Source organism: Ambystoma mexicanum, chromosome 5q (assembly GCF_040938575.1).
Source record: "Ambystoma mexicanum isolate Mex_15411 chromosome 5q, UKY_AmexF1_1, whole genome shotgun sequence".
Lineage (NCBI taxonomy): Eukaryota > Metazoa > Chordata > Amphibia > Caudata > Ambystomatidae > Ambystoma > Ambystoma mexicanum.
Window position 1 is genome coordinate 166,583,058 of NC_090933.1, and position 21,865 is coordinate 166,604,922.

Consider the following 21,865-nt stretch of genomic DNA (forward strand, 5'->3'; position numbering starts at 1 on the left):
TGGAGAACAGCTTATACCCCACGGTTTGGAGCTTCATGGTATCCCGATCCAGGCCTGGAGGACTTCTCGCATGAACATAGAAACAAAAGGTATTACATTGATTGTCCTGGCTGCCTCCCAAGTCCTGTTACACCCCAAGCTCAAGGTCAACAACCAAGCTGACTATATAGGCTCGTACAAAGGAGACATGAACATTGTGGTCATGGGAAATGGCCAACCCAAGCATACAATCTCCTTTACGGGAAATCCATCTTAGGCAGCACCAACAAGCCGCCGGTGACTTTGAATTAACAACGAGACTCAAAATTGCTCCGACCTTTTTGGAATACTTGGGGTTTTTCACATTTATGTTCAGACCCAATGTTCCTCTCTGGTTCCTTTGATGTCATTTGCCTCCATGAAACCTGGTTAACCATGCTACCAATCCTGGATAGCCTGGATGTTCCCTAATCCTGCCTATAAAGGCTTGAGATGATGTCCTTCCACAGGTTTGCCCACCTTTGTGAAACTGGGTGCTGGGATCACTGTCTTGGAGGTCTCCAATCTTATCCCTTTTCTACAGACGATGGTAACTACGATACAGAAAGAAGATGATGAGGATGTCACTACCCCCATCCAGAAGACCCCCTGGCAAGCCCATGGGCCAGGAAGGGTCTCCACTAAAACCAGGCATCCTTGGCCTAGGCCTTCTTGGGGCCAGTCCTGGCGCTTTGGCGCCAGGATCATACTTGATAAAGGACTTGTATTGGGAACTAATTTATTTCAGTGTCAATCAACATGGAGGCATCCACATAGCTTGGCTCCTTGGAACCAAGCTATGCGGTATAGTATTTTTGGGTGTGGTACCATAGGAACTATTTTACCTGGACTACTTTCTTGAAGCTATTTAAACCACACCCGACTGGGATAACACACTTCGCGTTACTTTGCAAGTCTGCAACGTGACACTCACCGTGTTCAGCTGCACCCGCGAACATTGGAAGAACAGCATCTGTTAAGGAGAAAAAGGACATCGTTAGCAGCAGCAGCAGTTTACCTGTAATTTCATCGTTAGCTGTCCACGGCTCTTGAGATCCGCATCCTGGAACCAGCGCTCCTCCCGAATCGACAGATCTGCAAAAAAGGAAGAAACAAGGCATTAGACATTTTTACAATTTAATGAACGGTGCCGAAAAGTTTACCTCGCAAGCCGCTCCTCGACCAGCATCGCCTCAGGAATTCCATGAACCGGGTGAGAACCGCGACCTGTGGGAAGACAAGACAACAGGTTAGCAAGAGGCAAGGCATCATAGCACTGCCCTTAGCTTCTACTCACTGCATCAAGGCGCTGTAAAACGCCATTACTTACCGGTGAGACCCAATTCAGTCTATGCCACATATTGGACTTCCGCGCACCTAAGGAAGAGAAAAGACATTAGTTAAACCAAAAAGGCACGCAAAGACAATATTATAGCACAGCAATAAGACCTACCTGAAAGACTCAAAGCGGGCCGGCATCAGTGAAGTAACTCGATCGTAAACGCCCACCAAGCACAACGTGCCACTGCCAAGAAGGCAGGACGGAGAACACACCTGCATTAAAAACAAGGTGAGGAGAGGTCCAGTGCGGCCGCGGGTATACGGTGTGGTGGGGGACTGTTTACCCCAGTTGCCCAGTCTTGAACATTGCCCACCTGTATTCCAGGCAGAACCCTCCCGCTGGTCACACCTGGGAACCGCAGAGAAGGATACCTGAGTCCCAACTGCTGGGTGGCATCCCCGTGGAACCTGGTGAGCATAACAGAACGTGAAGCCTGCCAAACCAATCCACCTGGGTGCCATGGAGACCTCGGAATTAGACCAATTGGCCCAATTAATAGGAGAACTGCGTGCTGAGGTTCATTCTGCCTGACAGGAGACTAATGCTCTCCGAAGAGATTTAATAGTGACTAAAGAGTGCACAGAAGACATTAGCAGGCAATACTTGCAATCATAAGCAGGACAGACACCTCTGCTTGGAAGCAACCCTACGATGCAGAATCCTACCCTGCCATCCACTTCCTCTACTCCGGTGCAAATTATGCTACCAGGAACAGTTCCTTTGGCACCGCCGGAGCGGTTTACAGGTGATCCATGGAAATATGCAGCTTTCATGAATCATTGTCGCCTTCACTTTCTTTGCAGGCCAGGAGCATTCCCAAATGACCAAGCTCGGGTAGCCTTTGTTTTATCATTCCTGAGCGGTAGCGCAGCAGATTGGTCTGTACCATTGGTGACCCATGATGATCCTTTATTACATGACTTTGGGGGATTTCAGAGGAAAATGGAGAAACTTTTTGCTCGCCATACCCGAGAGCAAGCAGTGGACGATGAACTCCTTTCCCTCCGACAGGGGAATCAGGACTTGTTAACGTACGTTTCTACTTTAAACAGATTGGTTGCAGAAGCTAGGTGGCCTGAAAACAAAAGAACCACGTTGTTTCATATGGGCTTACGAGGTGAATTAAAAGACGTTCTCGCTCAAGTAGTTGATCCTCCTCGAGACTGTTCTGAGTTCATAAATCTGGTCGTACAACTAGACCACCGGTTGCAAGACCGAACAGCAGATCGTTCCAAAATGGATCCTCGGGCTTTGTATGTTCGGTCTAGAGACAATGTAACCCGAGCACAAAAAAGCACTGTGGAGCCCATGCAAATTGGGGGGGTGCGACCTTCATAAACAAAACAAGAGCTAGATAAAAGAAGACATCAACGGTTATGTCTGTATTGCGGAAAACCTGGGCATTTCCTGAAGGACTGCCCAGTGAAACCTCCAAGGAAGATCGTCGGGGCCATGGAAAAAGATGAAGAGAAAGAATATAAATCGGAAAACTACCCAGCTCGGCAAACGTAGAGGTCAGTTTGTCGAGTGAGAGGAAAGAGCCACCGACCTCACACTTTGCAATACCAGTGATCTTAATCAATAACCAACGGTCGTCAAGAATGCATGCCGTTGAGGCATACATCGACAGCGGAGCAGTCAGGAATTATATAGATCAAGACCTGGCTGCAGAGATGGGGCTTCCCTTATGCTCTTAGCCGACTACAGACAAGGTGATTACGGTAGATGCGACAACAATCACTTCCGGACCCGTAACCCAATGCACAGCCGAAATAACCTTGCTGTGCCAGGACGGGCATCAGAAACTCATTTTGTTCGATCTCATCAAGGCACCTCAATTCCGGCTTATACTAGGGATGCCATGGTTAGTCGCTCACAACCCTTTGATCGACTGGCGGGCCAGAAAATGAACCTTCCCCAGTGACTGCTCTCCAGCCTGTTATTATCAAGAACAGAAACCAGCTTTCAGTATTTCTGCAACTCCCGGAGCAACAACATCAACCCTGGGTGTAACTAATACCTTGCCAGAGGAATACCGCGATTTCCAGGATGTATTCCAGATGGACCAAGCAAACACCCTGCTGCCGCACAGGCGTTATGACTGTCAAATCAACCTTGTTCCTGGTGCTCAAGACCCTTGTGGTAGAATCTATGCTCTTACGGAACCTGAAAATCTTCATCTGAAGTCTTACTTAGACCAATACCTTGCAAACGAATTAATCCGCCCATCGAAGTCCCCTGCAGCCAGTCCTTTGTTCTTCGTGCCGAAAAAAGAATGGGACTTAAGGACCTGAATTGACTACCGCGCATTAAACCAGATCACTGTAAAGAATCGTTATACCTTGCCACTTATCCCAAAAATGCTGGACCAGGTCAAAGATGCTCAGATTTACAACAAATTGGATCTTCGGGGAGCGTACCACCTGGTCCGGGTCAGAAGCGGAGACGAATGGAAAACTGCTTTCCGTACCAAATATGGTTTATTTGAATATCAAGTCATGCCCTTTGAGTTATGCAACGCTCCGGCAGTATTCCAATATTTAATGAATGACGTCTTGAGAGAGTTAATTGATGTCTGCGCCCTAGTGTACATAGATGATATCCTAGTGTACTCAACCTCAAAACAGGATCATATCAAGCACGTCCGTTCAGTTCTCGCCAAAGTCTGTGAACATTGTTTATTTGCAAAGCTTGAAAAGTGTTTCTTTCACGTAACTGAAGTAGAGTTTTTTAGGCTTTATCCTTACTCCCGGAGGCATCAGGATGGACCTGCACAAAGTTGATGCCATTCTGAAGTGGCCATCACCAACGTCAGTAAAAGGAGTGCAAAGTATGTTGGGCTTTGCAAACTTCTATCGCCGGTTCGTACCATACTTCTCCCAAGTTGTACACCCGATCACTGTATTACTACAAAAAAATAACAGAAAATTTGCGTAGACCGAAGAAGCAGAAAAAGCTTTTCAGGAACTTAAGAAAAGGTTCACCTCAGTGCCAATCCTGCGACATCCACGTCCAGATCTTCCTTATATCCTGGAAACGGACGCTTCCAGTATAGTAATGGATGATGTCCTCTCACAAAGAGATCCTGACAGCGGCCAGCTACATCCAGTGGCCTTCTGGTCGAAGAAGTTCTCACCTCCAGAAGTAAATTACGCCATTATGGACAAAGAACTCTTGGCAATCAAATCCACCTTTAAAGCTTGGTGACACTACCTCCTGGGGGCCAGACACACCATTACAGTTACCACGGACCACCGAAATCTGCAATATCTTAAAACAGCTAAAACCCAGTCTTCACACCAGTTGCGGTGCGCTTTTTTCTTCGCCGAATATGATTATGTCATTACATTTTGACCAAGGGTCAAGAATGGAAAAGCTGACGCACTCTCTCGTACTGGCACTGATGACATAGTTTATACGGCCCCAGACCCAGTCCCCATCATACCCGAGGACAAACTCTTAGGCATCACTACGGCCTTAACCCAAGTGGAACTGGGAAAAGAAATTCAACAAACCATGAATCCGGATGCCCTCCTTGCATAGCAAGCGCAGGGGGAACAATATTCCATCAAAGATCACTTACCCTTTTCTAAGGGTTGTCTGTACATACCCACCAAGGACTTACAGCAACAAATCATTTCAGGTTATCACGATTCTTGGATCGAAGGACACCCTGGAATTACCAAGACCTTAGCCAAGGTAAAACAGAACTTCTGGTGGCCTACCTGGCGTAGAGATGTCATCCAATACATTCAGTCTTGTGGAGTCTGCGCAGAAAACAAGTCGCAAAAACAAAAACCATCTGGCCTTCTAAAACCTTTGGACATTCCTCCTGCACCATGGCACACTCTTTCCCTCGACTTCATCACTGACCTACCTTCCAGTCAAGGGTTTAACACCATTCTTGTAGTCGTAGACCTATTCTCAAAGATGGCGCACTTTATTCTGCTCAAAGGCCTCCCTGACGCATCCACTCTAGCCAAGGTATTTCTGAACGGTATTGTTAAACTACATGGCTTCCCATCAGTCCTGATCTCTGCTCGAGGTAGCCAGTTCATCTCTAACTTTTGGAGAAAGTGTTGTGCAATGGCGCAAATTGACATCCGGCTACCACTAGCCATCACCATCACCCCCAAACGGACGGTCAGACCAAGAGAACCAACCAGACTCTTGAGCAATACCTACGATTCATGTTGCACCATGAATTAAGAGACTGGAAGGACTTACTATGGATAGCCGAGTATGCATATAACAACTCCTTGCATTCCAGTACCGGACAAACACCCTTTTACACCCTATATGGTAGACACCCACGTACCTCAGAACTGGATCTCCCAACCAGCTTGGAAATGCCAGCAGTAAAAACCCTTCACCCCAACATCACTCAGGCTTTCAAAAAGGCCCAAGAACATCTAATTCGTGCCAAAGACAAGCAAAAACAATTTGCCAACCAAAACAGGAAAAGGGCCCCAGACTATCAAGTAGGGGACAAGGTTTGGCTGGCCGCCAGGTTTATACCCATCAAAGGAAACCAAACCTTTCAACCCAGGTACTTAGGACCCTACACCATCAAGACGATTATTAATTCAGCGGCCGTCAAATTAGATTTACCATCCAACCTACACATCCACCCGGTATTTCATGTCTCCCTTTTAAAACCAATGCAGCCTGGTACATGGATTGGAACACCACCAAAATCCATTCTTTTTGACGGAGAACCAGAATTCGAAGTTAAAGTCATACTGGACTCAAGTATTCAAGGGGGAAGCTATACTATCTAATTGATTGGAAAGGATTTGGACCCCAAGATAGATCCTGGGAACCCTGTGAAAACGTTCATGCGCCACGTCTGATCAAAAACTATCATCGAAGCTTCCCAACTAAACCCTGGCCGGACAGGAGGAACACCTTGAGAGGGGCCTTGGGAGGGAGTGCTCTCATGACCCCCATCCAGAAGACGCCCTGGCAAGCCCATGGGCCAGGAAGGGTCTCCACTAAAACCAGGCATCCTTAGCCTAGGCCGTCTTGGGCCAGTCCTGGTGCCTTTGGCGCCAGGCTCATACTTGATAAAAGACTTTTATTGGGAACTACTTTATTTCAGTGTCAATCAACATGGAGGCATCCACATAGCTTGGCTCCTTGGAACCAAGCTATGCGGTATAGTATTTTTGGGTGTGGTACCATAGGAACTATTTTACCTGTACTACTTTCTTGAAGCTATTTAAACCACACCCGACTGGGATAACACACTTCACGTTACTTTGCAAGTCTGCAACGTGACACTCAACGTGTTTAGCTGCACCCGCGAACCTTGGAAGAACAGCATCTGTTAAGGAGAAAACGGACATTGTTAGCAGCAGCAGCTTACCTGTAATTTCATTGTTAGCTGTCCACGGCTCTTGAGATCAGCATCCTGGAACCAGCGCTCCTCCCGAACCGACAGATCTGCAAAAAAGGAATAAACAAGGCATTAGACATTTTTACAATTTAATGAACGGTGCCGAAAAGCTTACCTCGCAAGCCACTCCTCGACCAGCATCGCCTCAGGAATTCCATGCACTGGGTGAGCACCGTGACCTTTGGGAAGACAAGACAACAGGTTAGCAAGAGCCAAGGCATCATAGTGCTGCGCTTAGCGCCTACTCACCACATCAAGGCACTCTAAAAACGCCATTACTTACCAGCGAGACCCAATTCAGTCTATGCCACATATTGGACTTCTGCGCACCTAAGGAAGAGAAAAGACATTAGTTAAACCAAAAAGTCATGCAAAGACAATAATATAGCACAGCAATAAGACCTACCTGAAAGACTCAAAGCGGGCCGGCATCAGTGAAGTAACTCAATCGCAAACGCCCACCAAGCACAACGCGCCCCTGCCAAGAAGGCAGGATGGAGAACACACCTGCATTAAAAACAAGGTGAGGAGAGGCCCAGTGAGGCCGCGGGTATACGGGGTGGTGGGGGACTATTTACCCCAGTTGCCCAGTCTTGAACATTGCCCACCTGTATTCCAGGCAGAACCCTCCTGCTGGTCCCACCTAGGAACCGCAGAGAAGGATACCTGAGTCCCAACTGCTGGGTGGCGTCCCCGTGGAACCATGTGAGTGTAACAGAGGAAGCACAAACAGCTATAATCTTCAATTTTTACTGGAATCCTCAGATAATCTCTACTGACAATTTTTTTAGCACGATCCTGGACTCTTTTTGACGCCCTTTCCCTGCTCTATAATCCTCATTTTGTCATAATTGGCGTGGACCTAAACTGCCACTGCTTGGAGTTCATGGATACCAAAAACATGGCAGACCCTGGCCGTCTCTCCCCCGGATCACTCAGAGCAGAGAAGTGGTTCGATCTTATGAATGATAAAGATCTGCATGTGCTGAATGGACTAACCTTGGGAGATATTCCGGCGAAATGTACCTGGTCCTGCAATGGTAAGACCAGCATACTGGACTATGTATTTGTCTCCAGCACTATCATTCAAGAGGTTTCTGGCTTTGAAGTTTTACACCATCATACTAGCGACCATGCGCTTTTGCAACTTAATTGGGATAGTAAATTTCACTCCGTAAGAGATAAATTATTCATGGATATTGAAACCACCCAGAGTACCAACCGCCTGAGGCTGAAAAACCGTGACATACTCTCCCTGGGGGCCGGATATGCTAAGCACCTTCAAAGGGGGGAGAATCAAATTACGTCCCTTTTCTGCAATTATTTATGACTACACCTAACAAGAACAAGGTAACTACACCATTTCATAGACAAACCGTCGAATTTTTCTGTAAAGGTGCAGAAAAACGTGCTATGCAAAGAGCTGAAAAACATCACTCATCTGGTACTTGACCAATATCTGCTTATGTTAAAAAAACTAAAACAGAAATATAAGAACTGGGTGGTGAGAGAAAAAGCCTCTTTATTACAAGCAGATGAGGAGCAGATGCTAGTGATCATACTTAACAAAGATGAAAGAGCTACATGGCAATTACTGAATGAGACAGATCCCTATCAAGCCACTTCTTTAGCAAACACTGTTCCTGAAGAAACCTGGATTAATTTTTATGGCAAATTATTTGAAGCCGAAGATGATATATCCAATCAGGAGACAGATGTAAGAGGTGCTGCTTGGCCTTTGCACCTCGACTATGTGGATTTGGAGATGCTCATTAAAAAAACGAACTATTCTAGAGGTCTGGGCCCAGATGGGATCACTGATAACATGATTAAACAATCCCCAGAGCTCTGGATTCCTTTAATCTTGGATCTTCTCCATCAAATCTTTAGAACAAGACAACGACCAGCATCATGGAAAAAAGCTATCATAGTCTCGATATTTAAAAAAGGCAATAGGACAGATCCAACCAACTACCGCCCCATAGCATTACTCGATGCCATGGGCAAGCTACTTTCAGCCTTCCCCCAAAAACAGATGCAGTTATTGATACTCTGTAAAAAGAGATTCGACCCATGCCAAACTGGCTTCCTGAAGGGGACTGGCACAGAATTAAACTGTTTCCTGTTAAACTTACTCAAAGGAAAGGCACACAATACAAAAAACAAAAGTGTATCTAGCCTTCGTCGATCTGAGCAAAGCTTTTGACAGCATTGACCGCCAATGCCTTGGAAGAAAATGGAATCGTGGCACTGCCCGCCCCTTGTATTGGCCGTCATTAAATCTCTTTGGGAATCTGCATCAAAACAAGTTCACTTCAATGCTGGGGGTGTCTTGACAAACCCGAACCCCACCTTCAGGGCCTTAAAACGAGGCTGTCCACTTGCCCCAACTCTATTCAGTCTCTTCTTTTCTGATGTAGGTGAATACTTAAATAGGGTTAATTCATTTCCCCCATCCATCAGGGATGAGAAGCTGTCAGGACTACTTAATGCAGATGACATTGTGCTAGTGGACAAAATTCCTATGGGTGTACAGAGGTATTTAGTAGCCGTTAACCAATATCTGAAACTAAACAGCCTTTCGATTACCTCAACTAAGACCAGTATTATGTCATTGGTCCACAAGGAGGAAATGGGAGATCATCATTCCACTGGTACATTGAACATGAACAGCTGAGAATCACCTCTCAGATCACCTACTTGGGGGCTTTGGTAAACAACAGCACATGAGATCAACCATGACAGCTGGCCCTGAAATCCAGGCTTAAAATCTTGGTCGGACAAGGAAGAAGGATTCATTAAAAATTTGGCAAGTTTTCCATTTTACCAGTATTGACTTTCTATAATCAGAAGGTGGTTATTTCATTAACTTTTGGGTTAGAGGCATTTGTCCTAACTATGTGGAATGTATGGCCTACCATGGAAGGTGCCTTCTGGAGAAAAACCCTGAACCTACTGAACATAGCCTCTACCGCCTTGATTAGATAAAAACTAGGCCAGTTTCATTACAATCACGCGTGACATGGAAGTCACTGGCTCTTTCATTCGAAAAACCATGATTCCTTCTCCAGCAGTGCCATATGAAATCTTAAAAAGCAAGTACTACTGAGCAGATAGTGTCCTTATGAAGCAGTTGCTTTGACTGCTGTCACAGCAGACTAGAAAATTGCTGTCTGATCTAGAAGAATTGAGCAACTTTCCAGAAAACATTCAAATGAAACTTTGGTGGGACAATTGGATTAACACACAAGAGGAAAATAATGTGCATCTCGTAGACATTTTAAGAGAAGAAACAAAGCCTCAGGGAACACTTCCTAAATGTCTTACCAAGGCCCCCAATGGCTGGTACAGAAATCAGTTTCTCTGCTTCAGATTTGATCTGTACCCTACAAACAAATGATTACAAATCTCTGGGAAATCTGAGATGGAGGGATGTAGATTCGGCCAGGAAACAGAAAACTTGGAGTCACTAAAGCATGTCACATTGCTTTGCCATGGTTTAACTGACTTAAGCAAGTCAGTTAAACCATGTGATCAAGTTATGACAAGGTATTAAAGCCCGCAATACATTGTATGTGAAGGAAATGGGGTCCTTCGTTTTGAGAGGGGAGAACATTACTGGTACGATTTCTTTCTTAAAGGAGGTGTTTGAGCTGTCGATTTGACCCACTTGGACAAAGACTTGCTTCTAAAGTAACTTTTGCTCCCTTTGTTCCATTCTCTCTTTGGAGTCTATGGCCCTCATTACAACTCAGGCGTTGTTAACGCCACCGTTAACCCTTAACGCCTGATTCCCACCTTAATGCCTGCTTTTTGCAGGCGTTAAGTTCCATGGTGCTAAGGCACCTTGGTGCTAATTACGGCACCGTAATTTACGGTGCCGTAATTAGTGCCTTCCCCACTCCCATTATGCCCTATGGGGCAAAAATGGGAATGGGGAAGGGAAAATGGGAAATGGGGATTTACCGCCCCACTCACCTTGTAATGGGGCGGTAAATCCGCCATCCACCATGGTGTAAACGTAGTTTACACCATGGTGGTAAAGTTGGTGCACTTAGCACCTCAGTTGTAATGAGGGCCTATGACTTAATTCCAGAGTCTTTTCTTTCTTTCTACGTGGACATGTTTGAGATATGAAAAAGGTTTGCTATAAATCCAGCATTATGTCTTGAGGAGCTTGGTGTAGTCCCTATTTCCTTAGCCCCATACATGTACCTTTTTCTATTCCCAAACATTATTCTCGGGGACTGGTGGCTTGCCCATATTGAAGCCTCTGCTCCATATTTCAACCAAACATCCAGTGCACATCACAAAATACATTTTGGGACATGGTATGATGGAGATAGGGAGTGGGACTGACCAACAAGAGGGAAATAGGGACGAGTTGACAGTGCCCCAGGTTTGTTTACCAATACCTGACCCATTGGTTTCTGTCACATTGTGCAGCGATAACCAGGGTCGGGACTTATGCTCCTCTTCAACGGGTGGGATTTTCTCTGCCCCTGAGGCATTTTCTGTGCCTGATCCTTTTCTTTCAACCCTTGTCCTGTTCTGGGACCAGCCATGGATTTGCCTTTGCCACTGGCCTCTTCTGTCATAGATCTCATTTTGAAACATATCCCAGCTGAATGTAATCATTGCTATAAAAATGAAACAGAGGTTAGGTTAAGTTTGGACCCCTGTAACTGTTGCCCAAACTGCAAAGGTCATTTGCCAATTGCGGATATTAGGGGCACTATGGGGAAGATTTTGAGTAATGAATTAATATTTCTGCACACCTAGAGGACATAAGGGAGGAGGTTAAGATTAAATCCAACAATAGTTATGCTCCCCCAGCATCTACTCTTAAAACTTGGCGGGTAGTACTCTCCCTATACCTTATCCTCCTATTGTCCAGCGGGGAAAACAAAGTGGCAGAAGGGCCATACACTTGACAAATACTAATCAAAACGGAAATGCAAAAATTGAAAACTCCTCAGTAAAATATATTGGCAGAGAGGACCATTCCGAAGGTAGACTAAGAACAAGGAATGCACCTGATCCTACTATGGGACCTGCTCTCTATAGAATGGTGAAATCAGTTGAACCAGTATCAAAATGTTTGACTTCACCAAACTTGGACCATATAAGACTGAGGACTTTATTAAATGAGACTGCATTGTACATGAGAAATGTGCAGAAACTACATCAAAGTACGAGGGAAAATCATGATTCCCTCAAAGATATAGCCCTTCACTAAATCCGGCATGTCAAAGGATGCTTGTCAGTGATCCACTCAGACATTACTACTGTATCCAGACATCCAGATCTTACAGATTTGAGATATGATTATATAAAAGTAACTCTGATTGCAGGTTTTCTGAGGGAGGGATTAATGTCCATAGAATACTGAATGTATCCCGCAGTGAATTCTGCTATTATTCTGAGACCAAATCCTAAAGCACCCTTGAGTGTCATATCGGCTATACATCAGGCTATACATCTCATTGACCGTACAGTGGACCCAGTCAAAATTGACAGATTAAACCAATCCCTGCAAGCAAATCAAAACACTGTCCAGTGTATCCCTTATGAGAGCGATGTTGGTCAAAGAAATCTTAGACAAAATGAGATCTTGACCTCTCTGGTGACCTGAACACCCACCTAGACGATCCCCAGACCGCTATATTGAGGGGCGATGGACCAGTAGGATTTCTTTTGTGGAATGTAAATGGTCTATCGGCAAATATCTAGACCCTGAATGGCATGAGCTAATCAATAAACATATGTTAATTTGTTTACTGAAAACATGGTCCCCTGAGCCCAAGTATAAAGTGGGCTATCGTACATTTAACTGTCCAGTCTCCAGATCCAGCAGAGAAAGGGCAAAAGGTGGGTGTATTATGTGGATCCATAGGAGTTTGGGTATACCCTGCAAACAGATCCCAATTAAGCCGCTGGATCTACTAGGCATAGATTTATGTCTAAGGGGGGGTCTCAAAGTCTTGGTTGTCAATGTATACCTAAGACAAAATCAATCCGCAATTTGCCATGCAGAGGAGATTCTGAATACGGTCTGGGAACTTACACTGGGGTATCCAAATAGTGCATTGGTAGTGTGCAATTTTAATGCCCAATTTGAAGACATTAATGTGATATCAGCAGATATGATCCTAGATGAAGCTTGGGGGATACAACCCCTTTCCTCTAATCCCCCTAGCACTTGTATCCCTTTTTGGGGACATATGCCTTGTTATGTATACCCTTGTCCTGCAGGCCTGTACTGGACGTTTTGCAGATGATTCCCCAGCTCATCCGAATTCTTGACTTCTGAATAAATCCAGCTTTTTCTACTATGCTTCGGTATCCTTGTGCTAAAACTGAAAAATGTAAGATAATAGAGCGTGTGGAAAGTTACCATGATCCATTGTTTCCAGGTTTTAACAAGGATATTGATTGGTATAACTTTGCTGATTCCACACAAAATCATCAACAAAAAAGATATGCCCTAGCCTTAAAACCAATAAGATGGACAATTAATTTTTCTGAGCAAATTCTTCTGAAACTCCACCAAGTGATACCTCTTTTGGAGCAATGTGCATGTCACAATTATATCCTCACTCGCATTGATTTCTATAATTCTGTGATGGAAGTACTTTCTCCTCTACTAACAAAGAACACCATGGCTCTGAAGTCCAAAACCAAAAATGGTCATGGCTGGTATGATGAAGATTGCAGAAGAAAAAAGTCTGCCCTTGTGAAAGTAATCAAAAAACAAAATGACAGAACCAGGTAAGAAGTTAATACCCTGAGAAATGAATATAAGGTCTTGCTGGAAACAAAAACATTTAAATATATGGAGGACCAGTGGACTGCATTGCTTTATGCAATTCCACCACAAAATACAAAGGAATTCTGGCATATGGTGTGATCTGGCCCAACTCTAAACAAGACACCGGATATGAGCCTCATGGCTGCAGAGGCATGGGTAAAGCATTTTGAACCATTATATTCCTCAAAGCAGGTTAAATCTGAGTTGGAGACAGAGATTGTGAGACTAAGGGAGACCGAGATGAATGAGACCCATGAGTCTATTGCCCAGGGTATGCTTATTTTTTCTACTAGTGAAGTTGAAAGAGCTATCCTTTCACAGTGCAACGGCAAGGCTCCAGGGCCTGATTTTATCCCAGTCGTTCTCTTCAAGAGTAATCTAGACAAATGGGAACCCTTTCTAACAAAATTGTTAAATGATATCAATGGTTTGCTTGTCCTACCCTGCAGTTGGAAGGGAGCAACAATAATCCCAATTCATAAAAAGGGAGACCTGGATCTTGTAACAAACTATAGGCCTTTATTGCTCACTGATTCTCTAGCCAAAATCTATGCAATGGTTTTACTTGAGTCCCTGGAAACATGGATCAAAAAACATAATATCCTCTCTGGTACCCAGGCAAGATTTAGGAAAGGAGTATTGATTACTGACCAAGATTTTAGGTTGTATCTTATCATACAAAAGTTTGTTACGCCTTAATCATAGCCTAAATACGTCACTTTTGTTGATCTCCAAACAGCCTTAGATACGGTCGCCGTAAATAAACTGTGGAAAGTAATGGTAGATCTTCAGATTCCAGTGCCACTGGTAAAATCCATTATGGCCCTTTATACTAGCAAATATGCATGTGTAAGATGGAATGAAGGGGGAGAACTAACTTGTCAATTTCAACTCGAGAAAGGGGTAAACAGGGATGTGTCCTTGCCCCACCCTCCTTTTTTTTATTATGTATTAACAGTTTTGCTGCTGATATGCAAATACTATCGCTGGACGGACCAAGGTTGGGCTCTGTCAAATGGAGCCTCCTCCTATTTGCCAACGATGCTGTGCATTTGGCAAAAATCCCTAAGGGCCTACAACAACAACTCTCATTCTTGAATTGCTTTTTATGGGCAGAAATGTGACTATAAACCTATCAAAAACAAAGACTATGGTATGTTGTCTTCGGACTGGCCCGAGCAGACCCACACAAAACCTTTACCTGAATAACTCCCCACTATCTTCTGTGCAGAGTTGGGAATATAATTTCAGACATACTGGTGCAGTAGCACTTTTTCATCACGTTTTGGAGGTAGATCATTGTCCTCAGCAATGGTGGTATACAGTCCCAGACAGTCCCAGCCATAGTTTATGGTAGAGAGATATGGAGGCATACCTGAACTTATTCATTGCAGAAAATGGAAAAAAGTATTTGAAATGCTTATTCGGTCTCCCAGTCAGTGCCCTTACAGCTCCAATGGCCCTAGAACAGAGGTCTTCAAACTCTTTTGGCATGGGCCCCCCTGAGCAAATTTTGGACAGGCCGGGCCCCCCCAAAAGTGCCAGATGGACAGTATGCAGAAATCGCTATGAACATTTGCGTGCCGTTACCGAATCCTACTCCCAGTACAGACCATGGCCTCTCCCCACCCTACTTCCACCACTATCCCAGTGCTGCCGCCCATCCTGCTCCCACTACAGTCCCATAACACAAGCATACACACATCCATACACATTTAAATAAAAAATAAATTGCCATAAACGTACCTCGCGTGGTTGCTAAAATGCCCCGCTCCAGGTTGCTCTGCCCGTATGTGCGAGGAGGCGCAGGAGCACCCCCTCACACATAGATACATGCAGTGCCTCAGCCAGCATTTCCAATGAGCTATGCAAGGCTGGTGAACCAAAACACCGCCAGCGTGTTTCACTTTGACAGTTCAGCCATCCCAGGAGCACTCCCTCAGCTGGAAAAAGCAGCTGAGGGAGTTGTCAATATTTCACTGGGCTGGCTCCTCGGCTCCTCCATAATGGGTGAGGTGGCCAGTGGGTGGACGCCCCCTCACCCATTATGGATGAGCCGGCAGGCTTGGACTGGTCTATAGAGCAATAGGGCGATGACCGTACCAAAAATGCAAAATGCTAGTGTAGGCCAGTTAAAAAGGGCCACTTTTTTGGCCAATGTGGGCCAGTTTGAGGAGTTACTTCACTATGCAGCTAGTAGTTTTGACCATTGTTGCTGAATAAATATTCTTTAAATATCACCATTTGTTTACATTTGAATGAAAAACAACCTCTTGGGTACTATTCAAACAGTCTGTGACTAAACACTGAATATCCATTTGCAACTGCTGTCCATTTTTTCATTGGTGCCTAAGGCCGTTTTATGGCCCAGTCTGACCATGTGAGCTGCCCCTTCACATATTGTTTTTTTTTTTTTTTTACATTTCATGCTGTGCTCTGGTGCCCCACAGTTTGAAGAACTCTGCTCTAGAACTAGGGCATGCAGAAATAAAGTACGAGTTGATATTGAAACCGCTTTGGTATTGGATAAAGATCTGGTCCACAGTGGATTTGGACTCATACAGAGAGGCCTTGTGGAAGTACTAACAATGGAAGGCGTAGAACATATTCTGTGGCTGAAGCATGTTAAACATATCCTCCTTGTTCTCAACCTCAATTCTCTATGGTCAATCAAAGAACTTTTTAAAGATGTGATTCTATGAGTGGGCTACTGGGACAGGACTGCATATATATTATGCAGGCAGACTATCTGCTAGCTATATGGTGTATAAATGTGATATTGCCATGAAGCCCTACCTTGACTACACGGTGGGAAGGAAAAAGTAAGCCTTTTTCCTTATATTTTGATAGGGTATTCTACCATTCGCAAAGTTTATGAGACACTGGGGGAAGGGGTTGTCTGCACCTTGTCCAGCATGTCCCACCATAGTTGAAGATGAGATGCACTGTAATGTTCTTTTGCAAATTCCTTAAAAGACTAACCTTATGAGTGCAGCTATGAGCGATGTTACTGAAGGTGGCCACTGAAGCTCCAAACACCTCCACCTCTCACTATATTAAGAAGGGAAATATGTGAAGCCCCAGAGAAACCCTCTGGGGAAGAAAACCCTTCAGGATCTGGTGGCAAGTGTAGAGTAGAACGGCCACTCATAAAGTTGTCTCCTAGATACTGCTAAACTGGACCCTAGGATAGATTCTCTGAAGACTTGCTCTTCCCGGTATTCCTGGTTGGAAAGCTGAGAAACACAATGCGGAAATTAATGACCTGAACCCTGGCAGCTGAGGGGGGATGGATAAATGTTGAAAGGGCATAATCCCTGAAAACTGTGAATAGCTCTGGGTGAGCTGAGAGACATGGAGGAGGCCTAGTGAGGAAAGAGGAGAGAGTATGTATAAGAGAGAGGGTACATACAAAAGAGCAGAGTATGGGAATCGATAGTAAGCCTCGAGTTCATACTCATAGAGTGTCTTAGGAAAACAGAAGCGATGTACTGCAGCTCTGGCTGGCAGTGTCTATATTTGCTTCTTGGGATGATGGCCAATAAGGTCTGTGGTCATAGGCACATAGAATGTGAAACCGATGCAACGTGCCTGAGCTTCAAAGCTGCCATCACGGGAGAAGAGAAAACAGAATGAACCCACAGCTTTGATCAGTGCTGTACAAGGGATGTGACAGCATGCCTCCCCCCCAGAGCGGAATGACACCAGGGTTGCCCGGGTGCGAGTAATGAGACAGCGGGAAATGGCAGGGGCATTTACAGCAGATGCAGGCTCCCAGGTATGGTCCGTGGCCGAATAACCCTTCCAATCTACAAGGTACTGTAGTCATCCGCAGTGATAGTGGGAGTCACAGATACTAGTGACCTCAAACTCTGGTCCAGAGGCAGTCATTAGTGGTGGCGGAAGGGATGCCGATCCATGATGAATCCGGTCCAGGACATGAGGCTTTAGCTGCAAAATGTGGAACACAGAATCTATTCTGGACCAAGAGGGTGGAAGCTGAAACTAGAAGGCCAAGAACCCTTTAGTAGCCATGACCTTGGAGGGACCAAAGTATCTCAGAGACAGTTTAGACATAACCAGATGTCTGGGCAAAAATCAAGAAGCCAACAAAACCATATCACCAGGCACAATCAAGGGGGCAGATCAACGGCATCTATTGGCATATTGTTTAGCTCATTCTTGTGCTGCTTGCAAGGGGGTTCTGGCCATCTGATGACCCAATCGCATGTCGCACATCAGGGCATCGACATCTGGGAAAACCGATGACTTGAGAAGAGAGGAAAATATAATGGATCATAACCTAACTGCACTGGAAAGGACTAGTCCCGATCGTGGCATGGGTGGCAATATTGTATGTGAATTCGGCCAGAAACAATTGATCCTTCCAACTGTCTTGTGCTGCAGATATGAAACACCAGAGGTATCCCTCCAGAGTTTGATTCAGGCTTTCGGTTTGCCCATTGGTCTGGGGATGTTAACCTGAGCTCAAGGCTCTCCTGATGTCCAATGCAAAACAGACATGTTTCCAGTACTGTGAGACTTATTGGGGTCCTCTGTCTGAAACAAGAGAGTCTGGTAAGCCATGATGTGCAAACATACTGGGCCTCATTACGACCCTGGCGGTACGGGGTAAACGGCACCGTAAAAGGTGCCGGCACCGTTTACCCCGTACCGCCTCATTACAAGGTCCCCTCGCGGGACCCAGGAAGCAACGCCCGGTCAAACCAGGCATGCTTACCGGGTCCTGCGAGGGGAAGAGGGAGCAAACAACGGGCCAATGATCTTTGAGTACTTAGTTCATGGAGAAACTCACATTTTTCCTGATGCCTCAGACCAGACTGCAAGCCAAGTCTCAGGTGAGCGTGCTCCCCTCCTCGCCCCTCGTAAGTCCAAAACGCCATACACATGTCTCCCCAATGTCACCGCTCCCATTCAGGCGAACCCCCACTGCTGCACCTATGATGAAGGATGCCAAGACCTGGCTCAAAGCACACACACGAGGGTGTGGCATACATTTTGAAGGGAAAGAAAAATCCAGTAACCCTCACTAACCGCACCTCCCGTACTACGAAGCAAACTTGGCAAACACTTATAAACAAAACACCATTCACTCTTCCTAACACCAAAGGGGACCCTCCCGGGGTCTCCCATGCTCCGCGGGAATGTGATGCTGACTTGACCAATGCAGAAATATTACTGGGTGAACACTCAGGATTCCTAATGGCCTCAACCCAGTCACCTCCAGATGGGATAATGAAAGAGGGACAGATTCTCCCTGTTTTTTTATCCGGCCCTTCAAAGGGAATTCAGTGCGCCACTGTTTCCAGGACCTCGCTGCACAAGTCTGGCCAAAAATGCCCTTTAATATACTTAGGGTCCTATGAACCACCACTGCACATTCTACTACCTTCACAGTCTTGACCCGATCCTTTGCTAAGGAAACCCTCTTTCGTCAGCAATGACAGCAACATCGCTGAATAGCAAAGAGGAGACTACTGCCCTGTTGAATCTATCTTCGAGAGAGAGGGACCATCTGGGGGCCCCTCCCTATCCCCACAACCAATCTCCCTTTGATGGGAAGGAAAACCTTCTTCAGCTTTCAACTAACCCCCATAAGGTTTGTTACTCTTCCTCTACTGATCTTCCTTCCTCTACAGCAGAAGTCTGTGCTAACACCTTATCCCGACCCTTGATATCTTTTTCGAAAGACATCCGCCCAACTTCATCTTTATAGCCCATCTTGCACCGGTCATAAAGTAATTCCTGAAATGACTAAATGTACCCTGTTCAACCTGTGGAAGACACAGAGCATGGTTCCCCTTCTGGTCCATTCAACATGCAACACAATATAATGTCAGCCTTATTTATCTCATTGGCCCCCTTCATGAAACTTCATGAATCCATGAATGAGAATGTGAACGACCAGGCAACCTTGCTGGCCATGATTCACTCAACGTTGACGAAAAGGGAGTTTGGAAATTCCCAACATTTCAAAGCTCGATGGACTCTGTCAGGTCTTGAAATAAAGCAGGGCATATGTGCATTGCTCTTGGACAGTCTATTGTCAACGGGTGACAGTTTTATGTTAATTTGTGCAAATGTGATGCTCCTTATGCACCAATTGCCCCTCCTTCATTTTTTACACTCTAATGACATCAGTATGGTGGAGTTTCCGACAGAAGGATGCCATGATAGAGTGATTCTCCACCTTAGATCAAACGGGGTGAAAATCTCACTCGTTGAAGTGTCTCACCTCCTACAAACAATGGGATATGATCTGACAGATATCTCTAATGGAGAACAGCTTATACCCCACGGTTTGGAGCTTCATGGTATCCCGATCCAGGCCTGGAGGACTTCTCGCATGAACATAGAAACAAAAGGTATTACATTGATTGTCCTGGCTGCCTCCCAAGTCCTGTTACACACCAAGCTCAAGGTCAACAACCAAGCTGACTATATAGGCTCGTACAAAGGAGACATGAACATTATGGTCATGGGAAATGGCCAACCCAAGCATACAATCTCCTTTACGGGAAATCCATCTTAGGCAGCACCAACAAGCCGCCGGTGACTTTGAATTAACAACGAGACTCAAAATTGCTCCGACCTTTTTGGAATACTTGGGGTTTTTCACATTTATGTTCAGACCCAATGATCCTCTCTGGTTCCTTTGATGTCATTTGCCTCCATGAAACCTGGTTAACCATGCTACCAATCCTGGATAGCCTGGATGTTCCCTAATCCTGCCTATAAAGGCTTGAGATGATGTCCTTCCACAGGTTTGCCCACCTTTGTGAAACTGGGTGCTGGGATCACTGTCTTGGAGGTCTCCAATCTTATCCCTTTTCTACAGACGATGGTAACTACGATACAGAAAGAAGATGATGAGGATGTCACTACCCCCATCCAGAAGACCCCCTGGCAAGCCCATGGGCCAGGAAGGGTCTCCACTAAAACCAGGCATCCTTGGCCTAGGCCTTCTTGGGGCCAGTCCTGGCGCTTTGGCGCCAGGATCATACTTGATAAAGGACTTGTATTGGGAACTAATTTATTTCAGTGTCAATCAACATGGAGGCATCCACATAGCTTGGCTCCTTGGAACCAAGCTATGCGGTATAGTATTTTTGGGTGTGGTACCATAGGAACTATTTTACCTGGACTACTTTCTTGAAGCTATTTAAACCACACCCGACTGGGATAACACACTTCGCGTTACTTTGCAAGTCTGCAACGTGACACTCACCGTGTTCAGCTGCACCCGCGAACATTGGAAGAACAGCATCTGTTAAGGAGAAAAAGGACATCGTTAGCAGCAGCAGCAGTTTACCTGTAATTTCATCGTTAGCTGTCCACGGCTCTTGAGATCCGCATCCTGGAACCAGCGCTCCTCCCGAATCGACAGATCTGCAAAAAAGGAAGAAACAAGGCATTAGACATTTTTACAATTTAATGAACGGTGCCGAAAAGTTTACCTCGCAAGCCGCTCCTCGACCAGCATCGCCTCAGGAATTCCATGAACCGGGTGAGAACCGCGACCTGTGGGAAGACAAGACAACAGGTTAGCAAGAGGCAAGGCATCATAGCACTGCCCTTAGCTTCTACTCACTGCATCAAGGCGCTGTAAAACGCCATTACTTACCGGTGAGACCCAATTCAGTCTATGCCACATATTGGACTTCCGCGCACCTAAGGAAGAGAAAAGACATTAGTTAAACCAAAAAGGCACGCAAAGACAATATTATAGCACAGCAATAAGACCTACCTGAAAGACTCAAAGCGGGCCGGCATCAGTGAAGTAACTCGATCGTAAACGCCCACCAAGCACAACGTGCCACTGCCAAGAAGGCAGGACGGAGAACACACCTGCATTAAAAACAAGGTGAGGAGAAGTCCAGTGCGGCCGCAGGTATACGGTGTGGTGGGGGACTGTTTACCCCAGTTGCCCAGTCTTGAACATTGCCCACCTGTATTCCAGGCAGAACCCTCCCGCTGGTCACACCTGGGAACCGCAGAGAAGGATACCTGAGTCCCAACTGCTGGGTGGCATCCCCGTGGAACCTGGTGAGCATAACAGAACGTGAAGCCTGCCAAACCAATCCACCTGGGTGCCATGGAGACCTCGGAATTAGACCAATTGGCCCAATTAATAGGAGAACTGCGTGCCGAGGTTCATTCTGCCTGACAGGAGACTAATGCTCTCCGAAGAGATTTAATAGTGACTAAAGAGTGCACAGAAGACATTAGCAGGCAATACTTGCAATCATAAGCAGGACAGAAACCTCTGCTTGGA